The 15,667-nt window shown below is 40.9% G+C and overlaps 1 long non-coding RNA gene across 3 annotated transcripts; it reads left to right on the forward strand.

The window, feature by feature from the left end:
- The first annotated feature begins 5,760 nt into the window (after positions 1 to 5,760).
- On the forward strand, positions 5,761 to 9,271 carry LOC130085800 (uncharacterized). Of its 3 annotated transcripts, none has more exons than XR_008807177.1 (6): positions 5,761 to 6,007; positions 6,156 to 6,324; positions 8,586 to 8,701; positions 8,930 to 8,971; positions 9,046 to 9,120; positions 9,206 to 9,271. It is a non-coding gene; the product is annotated as an uncharacterized LOC130085800 (long non-coding RNA). The 3 variants fall into 3 exon arrangements; XR_008807178.1 differs by having other exon boundaries at positions 9,212 to 9,271; XR_008807176.1 differs by having other exon boundaries at positions 9,046 to 9,271.
- The last annotated feature ends 6,396 nt before the right edge of the window (positions 9,272 to 15,667 follow it).

Consider the following 15,667-nt stretch of genomic DNA (forward strand, 5'->3'; position numbering starts at 1 on the left):
AACCGTTGTTTATAACTAATACAATATTACATTTAATTTTGTCCAAGGAGCTGTTTTTGTTTTATATGCTCCTAAGAAGAGTCAAGTATAGCTCCATCATTGCTCAAAGTAAAAAAATGATCATACTTTATGATGTTAGTTTTAATTTAAAAAGAAAAAAATTAAATCAAGGAAATTTCTTTGGCATTTCTTTCTTTTTGCTGTATCTAAAACGAACCGAACTGTGACACCAGTGTATCGTATCGAACCGAACTGTGAATTTTGTGAACCATTACACCCCTACCGACAAGTTGTTTCTTTTGGGATGAATGATTCAACAGCCTAAAAGCTTCAATTTAATTTGGTGAAGTTCCGCCATTTCATACAATTTGTGAAGAAAAATAAAAACTCTCAAACCCAATACTGCATCTGTTTCTTTCACCTTGACTCAAATAACTTTCAACAATAAAACAAAATACACATTCTATAACCCAAATGTACAAAACGAAATATAATGAATGCCATCAAGCGGTGTCTCTGGTCGTAATCAGTCCTTCACTGACCAATCAGCGTCCATTAGCAAAATGCTAGCGTGTTATGGGCAACAACAACTCAACCTGTAAGAAATCGAAAGGACATAAGCACTCGTTCATTCAACTTTCGACCTATAACCCATGTTGAACTTGCAGAACCTACATTCAAATCTGAGATTTCTCAATGACAATCGGGTAAAAGAGACAAATTTAGCCGTCTACCCCCATTGACTCCCATTCATTTTGCACTCGGACGATCGCCCCCAGTGGAACTCTGGTGGAACTACAACCAAAATTCGGTAAAATAGGACTTAATAGGGAGTGGCCAGGCTTTCCGTAGATGGGCTTTGACCATACTCATCAGAATGGGATACCTTCGGTTAATGCGCATGCGCAGCAGTGAATTTTGTGGCATTGCGCATGCGTTAGATTTAAACCATCATTTAAACCATCATTTCAGCATACCAGATTACAAGCAGATTACAAGCCGTAAGTGTTGGTGTATTATATCGCATATTATATACACATTACCTAATTGCATGCCTTGTATAATCACAAGAAATGTTAAGAGACGTTTTCAATGTATTCTTTTTGGCAAGTGGAGTCGTAAAGTCTCGTAATGTCGTGTTAAAACGTTAAATCTTAATTATTCTTATTTCTTTTGATTATTTTAATTTCTTTATTATAAACTGTTTTAATTATTGTTATTTCTTTTGATTTTTTTAATTTCTTATATGTAAAGCACTTTGAATTACCATTGTGTATGAAATGTGCTATATAAATAAACTTGCCTTGCCTTGCCTTGCCTAAATCTGGTGTTAACGAGGTTCTAGCGTTTGGCGCCATCTGACCATAGCATCTGACCGAGATTAAATACATCGACTAATGTTTTGCTTTAAAATGATTAATGCTTATTTTTTCTGCTAACTGTAGTTGAGCCGGACAGTAACAGAGTACATTTACTTGAGTACAGTACTTGAGTACAATTTTGAGGGATCTGTACTTTACTCGAGTATCATTTTTGGGGAGTACTCATGACTTTACTCAAGTACATTTGAGAGGCAAATATTGTACTCTTTACTCCAATACATTTCTATCCATAACCGTGAGTACACGAGTAAAAAAAAAAAAGGGAAAAAAAAGAAAAATCTCGGAAACCCTCAATTTGTTGTTTCCCTCTCAAACGTGATTGGATTGTGCAGGCGCCACTGATTGGGACAGCCTATCAGCAATCACTTTCAGCTTTCCGCCAAAGTCAACTCCATGGTCAGATTTTATATTACACATTAATGTAAGCCAAGCATTTGCTGTGATGTTCTTGAGTATGCGGTGTGTTTAACACAGTCAGGTTCAAATGTGGCAGTGGCGTACACGAGGGATTTGTGATTTCTTAAAAAAAAAAAAAAAACTTTAGGGGGCAAAATATATTTTTACTGATTATGTGAATTACACTGCGCAAACCAAAGTAGGCTACTACCCAGCGGGTGAAGAAGGGTTGGCGCTCAGTCTCAACAGTACATAAAATATTAATTTTGTTTTATTTTATTTTTCGGGTTTGCATTTATGAGGAAAAAACAATGTTATGGACGTGTTCTCCGTTACGGAAGTGAGCGTTCTGAAAGCGGCATAAAAAATGCTTTAAAACTTTCACAGCGACATCAAACTGAAAACACAAAACCTTTCTTTAACCTGAATTTCGTTTTGCATTAATTGTATCTTCATTTTAATCAATGTTTCATCAACCAATTGCCTGAGTTTAATAAATAAGAAGTATATAGCAGACGATAGATAAGAAACGGAGGCGCCGGCACGTGAACTGGATCTCGTCTCATAAATGAACCGAAACTCAGCGTATAAGTATAACTTGCCTCACAGATATGTCTACTTTTAAACAGAAAAATTCAAAACGAAAGAAAACAGACTACAGACTGCTCACTGCTTATGTAATCCGTATGAAATGTGCATTTCTCTCTGGCGCGTTCACTACTGAAGATCGCGAGTCAGCATCGTCAACTTCATCTAGCCGACACTGACAAAGAAAACACTTGTTTATTAACAAGTGTTTATTAAACAATTAAAATATCTCCTTGCTACATTTTACATATTCATAATCATTCCTTTTGTCGGTTCTTTGTGACAGCTTTTAGGTGCTTTATTGGCAGCGCCACCCTTACATGTGGTGTGTGTGTGTGTGTTGTCCCCGCATTTAAAGATGGGACCCCGCAAACATTTAATTAAATTAAATAAAGCAACATGGTAAAAAGATGAAAATGACTTGATTTTACTTTCAATTCCTTTTACATTCTCCAAGGTATTAACATTAACATTTTTCATAACTCCATGTAGGACGTTTCTGTGCATAAATGTAAGCAATGTGGCAGTAGACTAGTAATGCAATATTTAGAAAATGTACTCTTGTACTCTTGATACTCGAGTACTTTTAAAAACAAGTACTTTAGTACTTTTACTTAAGTAGACATCTGACTGTAGTACTTTTACTTGTACTTGAGTAAAATTTAGCAAGGGGTATCTGTACTTTTACTCAAGTAACAAAGCTCTGTACTCTGTCCGACTCTGAGTTTAACCATGGGAAATAAGTGGGGGGAAATTTTTGATTACATTTTAAAGGGGTCATACCCTGCAGACCTAAATAAAGGGCAGAAGCAAAGCCTTAGGAAATACTCATCGAAATTCAGGATTCACGGTCAGTATTTACTATCAAAATACGTCTATACTGACAGGAATATGCACATGTTCATATTTTGTATTATTTATTATTGGTTATGTCAATATTCCTTAAAGATGGAGAACTACTTTTTGGCAGTCACAGACGAGTCATAAAGACAAAGGAGGAGGCTATGAATTTATTTAAAGAATTTCATGCCTCCCCTATTGGAGGACATACAGGAACCTTAAAAACACGTGCTGCCATGTGCTCACGGTTTTACTGGTATGGCATGACAGTGGACATTGACAAATGGGTATGTAGTTTATCTGTTCATCCATAAGCCAACATTTGTGTTTTTATACGTCTATATCTTCATATTAATAGCTATGTGAAACTTACTGTTTGTAATTTGAGCTTTTTTTTTTTTTCAAGATATCTGAATGTGACCAATGTCAATGGGTGGGACCACCCCTGAATGCAGTTAAGACTCTGGACTGCATCAAGGTCACGATCTTTTGTAATCTACTAGATTTTAACAATTCTAAGCATTATTTTATTTAATCTATTATGCATTCAAATCACTATAATAGGTATCTGCTGTGTGGGAGCTCATTGGCATTGATCTCACTGGTCCACTCCAAAAAACATCTACTGGGTATCAGTATATATTGACAGTCACTGACTATTTTTCCAAGTGGGTGGAGGCCTTTCCTCAAAAGACAAAGTCTGCATTGGAAGTAGCCAAAAACCTTTGTACAGTCGTTTATAGACATGGCTGCCCTAAGAGCATACTGTCAGACCAAGGACGGGAGTTCGTCAATTCAATTCAATTCAATTCAAATTTATTTGTATAGCGCTTTTCACAATACATATTGTTTCAAAGCAGCTTTACAGAAAGTGCATTTCAGAAATGTACATAGAAGAATATAGTTAGTTAATCATCATGTATTAATTTAGGGCATAACATATCGCCGGCGTTGAGTCGTCTCTTCACAGGCGTCGAGTCGTCTCATCGCAGGTGTTGGGGCATCTGAAGTCTCCGTGAGAGTCTGGATACAAACTGGAGCTGACGAACGCTATTTACCTCGGGACTAGCGTCCCGAGATAACAGCAGAAAAGCAGATGGGAAATAATTAGCGTAGCTGCTGTTCATAATATTAATGCATTCGATCTGATTCAACAATAGAAGGTAAGCATTATGTGAATGCTTGGCTAAAGAGATGCGTCTTTAATCTAGTTTTGAACTGGGAGAGCGAGTCTGAGCCACAAACAGTATCAGGAAGGCTATTCCAGAGTTTAGGAGCTAAATGTGAGAACGCCCTCCCTCCTTTAGTGGACTTAGATATCCTAGGAATGACCAGAAGCCTCGAATTTAGTGATCTTAACGAACGCGATGGATTGTAGGGCGATAGAAGGTCCATTAAATACACAGGAGCTAAACCATTTAGGGCTTTATAGGTCAGTAAGAGTACTTTGTAATTGATACGGAACTTAATAGGTAACCAGTGCAGAGATGATAAAATCGGTGTTATATGGTCATATTTTCTTGACCTAGTAAGAACTCTAGCGGCTGCATTTTGCACTAACTGTAGCTTGTTTATTGAGGATGCAGGACAACCAGCTAATAAAGCATTACAGTAATCTAGTCTCGAGGTCATGAATGCATGAACTAACTTTTCTGCATCGGAAACAGATAGCATGTTACGTAATTTAGCAATGTTTCTAAGGTGGAAAAAGGCAGTTCTTGTAACATATGAAATATGATTTTCGAAAGACAAGTTGCGGTCTAGTATAACACCCAGGTCTTTTACTGTAGTCGATAAGGTAACAGGACATCCTTCTAAATTAAAGTTGTATTGTAAGAGATTTTGTGGGTAGTTTTTTGGACCAATAAGTAATACCTCCGTTTTATCTGGATTTAATAGCAGGAAATTACACGTCATCCAGCAATTTATATCTTTAAGACATTCTGTCAATTTTGATGAGTTAGTGTTTTCATCTGGTCGTGATGAAATATATAATTGAGTGTCATCAGCATAGCAGTGGAAATTAATTCCATGTTTTCTTATAATATTACCAAGTGGCAGCATATATATTGAGAATAGCAGAGGGCCTAACACCGATCCTTGCGGCACTCCATAGTCTACTGACGTTATCTTCGATTTTTCCCCATTTAAACAAACAAAATGGTAACGGTCCGATAAGTACGATCTGAACCAGCTTAATGCCTGTCCCTGAACACCAGTGTAGTTTTGTAGTCGATCCAAGAGTATTTTGTGATCTATAGTGTCGAACGCAGCGCTAAGATCGAGTAGAACTAATATTGAGACACAGCCTTGGTCAGAAGCTAAAAGTAAATCATTTGTAATTTTAACTAGCGCAGTTTCTGTGCTATGATGCGGTCTGAATCCTGACTGAAATTTTTCATATATCTCATTTTCTTGCAAGAAAGAGCACAATTGAGCGGACACAATTTTTTCTAGTATTTTAGACATAAATGGAAGATTTGAAATGGGTCTGTAATTTGCTAAGTTATTTTGATCTAATTGCGGTTTCTTAATAAGAGGTTTTATTTCAATCAAGTAAGCTTCACTTTATGCATTTTGTTCTGATGATGTAATTTGTGATTTGGTGCTCAACAAATAAAGATTTATTGATTGAAATATTTGACAGAAGTACTATAAACCAAATATAAATAATGTTCTGATTTTTTTTTTTAGATCAACAGCTCACTTTGTGTGCTGCTCTCTATTGAGAGGAGTGTTACGGCTGCTTACCATCCCCAAACAAATGGGCTTGATGAGAAAACCAATGATAACATCAAACGGTAAGCATTCCTTATTCTTGCGTTTCTTTTCAGGGTTTTGTTTATTTGGTTGCTCTTCTGATCATTATTACCAGAGTGTATTGAAAGTTGGTAGTTTCTGTCTTGAAATGCATTCATTTAGAAATAATTCTAAAAATTATTTTTCTAGGGCACTTAAAAAGCTTGTTAATGATCAGCAGGATGACTGGGACCAGTACCTGGATGCAAGTCTTTTTTCGCTGAGATCCAAAATGCAAACCACAACAAAATTCTCACCATTTCTTTTAATGTATGGGCGAGAAGCTGGATTTCCATCAGAAGTGCCTGTTGAACTGCCGGTAGGTTTTTTTCTTGAAAATGGCTTTCTGTCAGGGCCAAGCATCAAGTGACCAAACATTTTAAAAGATCAGCTTAGATAATATAGCTTAAAACAGTAGGGCTGTCACTTTTTACATTCGAAAATCGATTGCACAATCGATCGGACCAACCAATACAAGTTTTGAAAACGAAAATAGGGAATCGATTTTAACGGTCTTTTCTCGGAGCGCGTCCAGCTCGTCACGATACGCCCGCAGCGAACGTGCGTCACACAGCAACTGCAGGCTCTGACAAACACAAATAACAGCAAATTATACTTCTGCATAATGTTTCTCTTTTTACTACAAAGGTGTGAATTCTGCCCATATTCAGACAGTCTCATGCATACAGATACAGATTCGGGCTACAATCGCCTACGTAGCCAAAATTTGTTTGACATTTCTAATCGTAAACAGAGCCATGTTGAAGACTAGAGTAACGTTTTTCATTGATGTTATGGTAGTCCACTCTGCTTATTGTTTTTCGAGAATGTTGCACTCCTGTTTGTCATTGTGCACGAAACTTCACGCCAATAAATCATCAGGAATATTGCTGACTTTTGCGCGTCTCAAGCACCGTCTTTTCGTTCGTCCTAATGCCTGTTAGTTGTCCGTGGATTTGCCCATATTTGGCATTTAAATTGGAAACGTCTTTAGACATGGAAAATCGATTTTTCAATCGATTCAATGAACACTTATGTCTCAAATCGAACAGAATTGTTTCACGAAAGTAACAGCCCTATAAACCAGTATGATTTGAGGTTGCATAGCATATTACCCCAAAAGGTACAAACTGCTCCTCTTTTACCTTGCTCAGGTTTTCTGAATACCCCAACCACAATATATTTTCCTGTAACTCCCAGATCCCACATATATCCATTAGATGCAGTAGTTATATAGAAATGCAGATATATTGCCCACGAAGCTCGGCTTTATTGGAAACATGTTTAATATTGTATTGTAGATTTAATTTAGTGTAAAAGTCTATACTATGAAATGTACAAGTCATTATATATTTTGTTGTAGCTTTCAACAATTATACTCCCTGAAGACTGCAGTGAATTTCTCAGGCACAGTCAGAGAATGCAAGAGAGCACAAGAGAAAAGGTCAAGAAGAATATTGCACGGTCACAAAAAAAAAAAATGACAGAGGCATTTGCAAAAAGAGTTCAGAAAAAGTACAGAAATGTGGAGTTTAAAGAGGGAGATGAAGTATCTGAACATGAGAAAGAGAAGCAGGAAAGGCGGGAGAATGGAAGCAGACTACACTGGAACCTACACAATTAAGGAGATTTCAGGAAAGACAGCAACTTTACAAACACCACAGGGTGTCTGTCTTAAAACAAAATATAATATCAGTCACCTGAAACCTTATAAAAAAAGTAGTGCCAGCTTTCAGGTCCCAGCCCCAACCAGCTCTCAGGTCCCAGCTCAAGCCAGCTCTCAGGTCCCAGCTCAAGCCAGCTTTCAGGTCCCAGTTCAAGCCAGCTTTCAGGTCCCAGCTCAAGCCAGCTTTCAGGTCCCAGCTCAAGCCAGCTTTCAGGTCCCAGCTCAAGCCAGCTTTCAGGTCCCAGCTCAAGCCAGCTCTCAGGTCCCTGCCCCAACCAGCTCTCAGGTCCCTGCCCCAACCAGCTCTCAGGTCCCTGCCCCAACCAGCTCTCAGGTCCCTGCCCCAACCAGCTCTCAGGTCCCAGCTCAAGCCAGCTCTCAGGTCCCAGCCCCAACCAGCTCTCAGGTCCCTGCCCCAACCAGCTCTCAGGTCCCTGCCCCAACCAGCTCTCAGGTCCCAGCTCAAGCCAGCTCTCAGGTCCCAGCCCCAACCAGCTCCCAGGTCCCAGCCCCAACCAGCTCTTAGGTCCCAGCCCCAACCAGCTCTCAGGTCCCAGCTCAAGCCAGCTCTCAGGTCCCAGCCCCAACCAGCTCTCAGGTCCCAGCCCCAACCAGCTCTTAGGTCCCAGCCCCAACCAGCTGTCAGGTCCCTGCCCCAACCAGCTCTCAGGTCCCAGCTCAAGCCAGCTCTCAGGTCCCAGTTTGGAGTAGTGCTCAAGAACAAGGTGCAATAGAAACTCATAAGTTAGTTCCGACCTGTTGGTCGTTGGTTTACACCGGTTGGTCATCAAGTTGCATGTTTCTCCTATGACCCGTTCCTGGTCATGTTTCCATGTGTTCTTTGTTGAAAATGTAAATGGTACAGTTTTCATCTAAATATTAACAAGACTAATTTGAAATGTTCTGTGTTGCAGTCCAAAAACTTTGGTCTTCTAAAGATACAGGACAAGTGGAAGCGGTCGTGGGACCATACAAAATTTATGATACCTCTTTTAGAACACTATCGGGACATGGCTGGCTTTCAGATGAGGTGAAAGTACATCCATGTGATATACAAGTTTGTAATGTAGCCATGTAATTAGTGGGATAATGTGGAGTGAGGCAGTTGTTATAGCGAATACCACCCCTCCAGGCTGATTAAGATTTCGCTATAAGTATTCGCTATAACAACCGCCTCGCTATACATTATCCCTTACTTAATTCCGTGTTTCAGTGCTGTATCAAATTAAATTACTAACAACTTTTTTTGTTTACACAGATCATTGATGCATACCTGCACTGCATTATGAAATTAGCCAAGGTAATAAATGAAATTTCTGTGTTTTCATTCTGTTGTTAGAAATACTGGATTTTAACAGACCAATACTGTTACAGATACCTGTGCATTGTTTGAATGCTGTACTTGGGTCCTCTGTCTTTCATCGTGGCCATTTCAGAGTTTTTCAAAAGGTAATATGGTTTTATTACAGACTATGTAACCTTATACACATGCATGTTGGAACTTTGGATTTTAAGTGCTCTCTTCTATTTTTAGATGAAGTTGCCCACAGCTTCAACTTGGATTTGTCCTGTAAACGTTGGAGGTCACTGGATTTTAGTGGTACTTTTTTATAAATTATTTTCTTTTAGTAAGATACACAGAAATAGGTTATGAAGGGATATGCTGGTAAGTGTGAAAACTAACAAAAAAAGGATACCCCAACACTTGCTGTTGGGGTATCCTTACTATGCTGTTTCGACCTATCGAAACAGCATACCCCTTTATAAACTGTATTTTTATTAAACCAAGGCCTATCAAAACAGCATACCCCTTTATAAACTGTATTTTTATTAAACCATGGGGCTATCAAAACAGCATACCCCTTTATAAACTGTATTTTTAATAAACCAAGGGCTTTAAAACAGCATACCCCTTTATAAACTGTATTTTTATTAAACCATGGGGCTATCAAAACAGCAAAACAGCATGTTCTATTAAACAATGGGGCTATCAAAACAGCATACCCCTTTATAAACTGTATTTGTATTAAACCATGGGGCTATCAAAACAGCATACCCCTTTATAAACTGTATTTGTATTAAACCATGGGGCTATCAAAACAGCATACCCCTTTATAAACTGTATTTGTATTAAACCATGGGGCTATCAAAACAGCATACCCCTTTATAAACTGTATTTTTATTAAACCATGGGGCTATCAAAACAGCATACCCCTTTATAAACTGTATTTCTATTAAACCATGGGGCTATCAAAACAGCATACCCCTTTATAAACTGTATTTTTATTAAACCAGGGGCTATCAAAACGGCATACCCCTTTATAAACTGTATTTTTATTAAACCATGGGGCTATCAAAACAGCATACCCTTCACAAACACTGGTATGCTGTTTTGACAAAGTAGGCTAAATTGACAGACACCGCTATAAAACTCAACTTCCGGTATGCTATTCTGACAAAGTATGCTACATTGACAGAACACCGGCTACAACTGAGTTCCCACGGGACTTCAGCGCGAGACTACAGCTTGCCGTCTAAAACACTATTCAGGTGAATTTAAACAATGGCTAAGTTGCTAAACGCATCTTGTTCACATGTAAGGCCCCCGTTCATGTTGGACAGACATTTTAATTGCATTTTGTGTCTGTTAAGAGGTACAAAGACACACTTTTTTTTATGCCCCCATAACTGCCGTTTTGAGCAACCCCAGAGTGCAGTCTGGACGATGGGGCGGGGCGACACTTTTAGGCGGGGCGACACGTGTCGCTCCGCCCAACCCCAATTTAATTGGTTTATAATACCGCAATCTTATTGGTGTAGACGATTCAAGTCTGAGCATGCGCATTATTTTATTTACGAATGGTACGAGTTTATGAATGATCTAGTACGACGCTGTTTGGCCATAGGCCTACTATATTAAGTGATAACTATTGCGATTTCAGTAACGATCAATTGGATAATGTTTTGATGAACTTACGGATCAAGTTAGATGAAGTTACTGTCAAAATGTATTCCTATAGCGCTCAATTCACTTCGTTTCAAAGCAGCTTTACAAAAAGTCATATAAGCTTTAATATTGAGCAGTTTTATGGCTTGGCGATATCACAAAATATGTTGCTGATAAATGATACACTGTTTGAGATTTAGCCTATAGCTATACTATACCCTGCAGATAAGTCAGTGCCACTTTTGGTGGGCAATGACAATGAGCATGACTGCATGAAATTACTGGCATATCAAAGGAGAGATAATTTCTATAGGCTGATTTAGACAATATGTTTTCGCATGTCATGCAGGGCTCCGTAATTTTACATCATTTGTTTATGCTTCTTCGTTTTTCCATTAGGATCAGTGAATAAACACAAATTCTGGATTTTACACAAATGATGATAATTTCCTGTATTTCAGTAAAAACATTGGATAAATCTGAAAGTGTTTTATTTTATTTTAAAGCAAAACCACGGTGACCAATAAGACAATAATAGGCTACCAAATCACAAGCCCTGGGCATTGGGTGCGTACAATGGGAATAAAATCCGTGCAGCGCTGCAATGGTTTTTTACTAAAACAGATGTTATTATGTCGATCTATAGCAAATATTATAATGTATGTGCTCAAGAGCGTATTTAAGCAATAGGCCTATAAATGTTCATATAAATTCTCTGCTGGGTATTTTATTTATTTTCTTATATTATAATTGCACAGATTTACAGCAGTAGGGTTTTTTTATGGTTATGTAGCTATAGCCTATGTGAGTGTTAATATTTGAAACCATTTTTTCCCCGTAGCCTACACAGTATACTATATAATTATTAGTATTATTATACGATTATTAAAACATGAACACGCAATGCGATGGTGGATGGATAAACAATTGCATTTTTAATATACCTGATGTCAGTCACAGATAGACAGTCGTAGGCCTACATATAACCGGACACTTATTAGAAAACATGAATCTTTAAAAACTATAACATAGAGTTTACAGAAACAATATATAGGCCCTCATATTTTATGAACAGGTAGGCCTAAATAACCAGGAAACATGTTTGCCATTAAACATTTTATTTGCACTTTGTACCAAATAGGCTAATACAAGCATTGGACAACAAATGTCGTTTAAAAAAGACAACAAAAAACGGTCGTGCTTTAGAATTTAAAATCAGCTGCTTACATTCTTACAGTGAATTATCATCATTTGCGTAAAATCCAGAGTTTGTGCTGATCCAGCGATCCTGATATAAATAAGAAGAAGCCAGTGAATGACGCGCTAATGTAAAACATCTCCCTAAAGTACAGGTGCCGTCACCAAGCGTTCGTTTTTAAACAACAACTTAATATATTCTCTATTATCTATAATAAAGTATTAGCCAATAATAGATCATAACAAAAATTACCACGGTAAACCTATAATAAGATATGATTAAAGTTAGCATTTAATATTTCTTTAATACGGCCAAATCATTCACAAAATCGTACATAAAAGAATGCGCATGCTCAGACTTGAATCGTCTACACCAATAAGATTGCGGTATTATAAACCAATTAAATTGGGGGTGGGCGGAGCGACACGTGTCGCCCCGCCTAAAAGTGTCGCCCCGCCCCATCGTCCTGGAGCTCTGGGCATTTGCGGGAACAGCTCCGTGTGGCAAGCACCGATCCGGTTCGTTTTTTTTTTTTATATAGACAGTACTCACAAAGGTGTAACGATCGAGATTAACTTAAAAATTGCCCGGAGTTCTCCTTTAACTCAACTCATATCAAATCAAATAATTTCTGAAATTGACATATCTATATCTTTCATATGTCTTTATATATTCAGATTTCATATAAAAAAATCACTCACCATAACGAGATTGCATCACATATTCACTTAAAGAAGATTATCCAATACAGATTTTCACTCTGGGATCCTTCGATTTCCACTCCACTTTTCTCTCTCTGACGACACACCAGCCTGACGCATCCAAGTTTCCAAGTACACTCAATCACAGTTCCCGTTCGATTATGATTTAGTGAAAGGAGTTTCTGGAGAAATGCTCCGTGTGCTGCTGCCTCGTCTGACCTGTTCTCATTGATTCCCTCATCTCATCTGTTCATGCTGACTGACCAGCGGCGCCGGCACGAACTGTGGGCGGGCCTAATGAATATGCCGCTACTGTTGGCTCTCAGGGCGGTGTCAGTCACTGCAGCACAATCAGTGATTGGATGAATTGCGTTCTCTTACGAGAGTACTCTCGTACTGCGTAATATCTTACGCTATGGGGAAAACCTCTTTTCCACGAGATATTGAAGCCAAAAAATTATCCTTAATTTTGTATTAATGTAAAATGCTGTGCAGCAGCATGCAGACATAGGCAAGGCGGCTTGCGCGCCTATTGGCTGCCCTGCGGCAACAGCAGCAGCCTATCGAGAGAGGCGCTACGTGACACCACATCCAATGGGGGCAATTCGCGCCCATTTCGTCACGTCCCGCCAGAAAGGGCGTGGTCTCGCCCTATAAATATAGCTCGATTAGGCTGGCACAACTGATTTTCATCTCTTCAGCGAAGCTGCACGCATCGCTGGATCCAGAGTGAGAAGCCGCGCCATCGACACAAGCCTTCTGCGGGACGAGCCTTGAACCTGAAGCCGCTGGCCTTCACCTCGCCGCCTTCAGTCGCCGTACCTGCTACGCTTTCCGGCGTCAATATCCTTTTACTCTGCTGAGAGTGTGTGTTCGCCATCGCGACTCACACTCTCTCTCTCTTTATCTAAAAGAGCAGCGTCTTTTTAAAGATGCTTCGTTCCTGTGGCTCGTGCCGAGACGCACTCAGCGACGGGGACCGTTTCATCTGCGTTTCCCGCCTGGGTAAAGATCATGCAGCTCTCGCGCTCGCTGAGCGAGCTATTGCCATGGTGACTCTGAGGACTCGCCTGGCATTTTTTCTCCGAGTCTGCACTCCCGCCCGCTGTAGTGCCGCGCCGTAAAACGCCGTACTCAGCGGGTCCCCGAGCCTTCTCCAGCCCGTGAAAGCTCGCCGGTTCGCCCGTCAGTTTCACCAGCTTCAGTCGAGTCGCTCACTGACGGACAACGGCCGCCGCGCGCCGCCGCCTCCGCCATTATGACGACGAGATAGCTGCATCTGTAGAGAAGACCAGCTGCTCTATCCTGGCGTCGGACAGTGAGGATGGGGCGAGCTCTGTGGACCTCCCCCCCTTCTGCCCGCGAGTCGTCAGGGAAACGGGCCAGCATCAAAACCGCGGCTGGCTTTCTTTACGTTATAAGAAAGCTACCCCGCCCCCGCCCCCCGTGGGCGTGCGTCACCGGCGAAATGAGGAAAGAGTGTGTTTTAGTCCCGCTGAGGCCGGACCAATCTCCATTTCTCAAACATTTCTCAGCTCCTCTTAGTTTGAGCGGCTGAAAATGTCAATATTGCAGCAGTGAGCCTGTTGTATAACACGCACGCCTGCAAACAAACGCCGACACACACAGAACTGTGATGACGCTCTCTTATCTGCTCGACGCCCCCCGTGGGCGTGCGTCACCGGCGAAATAAGGAAAGAGTGTGTTTTAGTCCCGCCGAGGCCGGGCCAATCTCCATTTATCAAACATTTCTCAGCTCCTCTTAGTTTGAGCGGCTGAAATGTCAAATATTGCAGCAATGAGCCTGTTGTATAACACGCACTCCTGCAAACGAACGCCGACACACACGAAACTGTGATGACGCTCTTTATCTGCTCGGGCTATTTTAAGCTTTTGTTGTTTCCCCCTGTGGCTCAGTGGCGAAACCCAAAGCCTTCGCACGGGAGACCTGTGTTCGATCCTAGCACTCGCAGCAGATAAAAATTTTGTCTCGCCGCAGCCAGACTTACACCCAAACTTTTCACTCGTTCAGTTCCGAGAAAATGCGACTGTTCCAGTGTATTTTGCAGTAAACAAGCCGGTACCATGGCCCGCTTGCCTGCACACAAATGCCGCTTCAACGGCGACCCAGAAAAATCATATAAGCAGTGTATTTTCTGGTATTCCGGCCACGGACGATGGTGTTATGAGTGTATTAAAAATGCCACAGCCCAGTGTTCATTTCTACACACAGACACAGCCCGCCACAGTGCAGGGCTCGCACAAATGAGTTCGACTCATGTCAATTGTGCATTAAATATAGTGAATGTGCCCACAACCCAGTGCCCACAAACACTACACACTGCATGTGCCACGTTTTCTGTAAAAGAAACCAACACACATACAGTCAGCTAAGGCCCAGGGTGTTTAAGTCTCGCCGCGGCCAGACTCTACTGAAACTTCTCGCTCATTCAGTTCCAAACAATGTGACTGTTCCAATGTAATTTGCAGTAAACAAGCCGGTACCACAGCCCGCTTGCCTGCACACAAACGCCAATTTTACGGCAACCCAGATAAATCCCAAAAAGAGTGTATTTTCGGAATTCCGGCTACGGCCGATGGTGTTATAAGTGTTGTAAGAATGCCCACGTCTCAGTGCCCATTCCCACACACAGACACAGCCTGCCACAATACAGGGCTAGCACAAATAAAATCGACTCATGTTGATTGTGCAATAAATGTAGTGTACGTGCCCACAAACACTACACAAAGCATGTCCCACGGTTTCTGTAAAAACGAAACCAACACATTCTCAGTCGGCGCGAGCCGACAGTGTTATCAGTGCAGTGAGTGTGCCCGCTACCCCGCGCCCACATTCCCTCACAGGCATGCCGAACCCTACGGGGCTCGTCCCGCTAGCATTCTCTCCACAACATGTCAGAGAGAAGCTGAGCGCGGCCGGGCTGCCCGCTGTGATCAGCGCACCCCCCCGCCTCGCACACTGCAAACACAGTGTTTATTTCCCAGCACACCGGAGCTCTCCGGCCGCCGTTATGCCGCGGCCAGAGCCCAGATTTCATTCTACCTCTAGCTATTCATGCAGATGCATGGGCAAAGCTTCCCAGGGTATCAGAATGGGTGCTGAAGACTATAATAAGAGGCTATTCGCTA

Source organism: Rhinichthys klamathensis, unplaced genomic scaffold, assembly GCF_029890125.1.
Source record: "Rhinichthys klamathensis goyatoka isolate OS25496 unplaced genomic scaffold, OSU_Roscu_1.1 h1tg000090l_1, whole genome shotgun sequence".
Taxonomy (NCBI): Eukaryota; Metazoa; Chordata; class Actinopteri; order Cypriniformes; family Leuciscidae; genus Rhinichthys; species Rhinichthys klamathensis.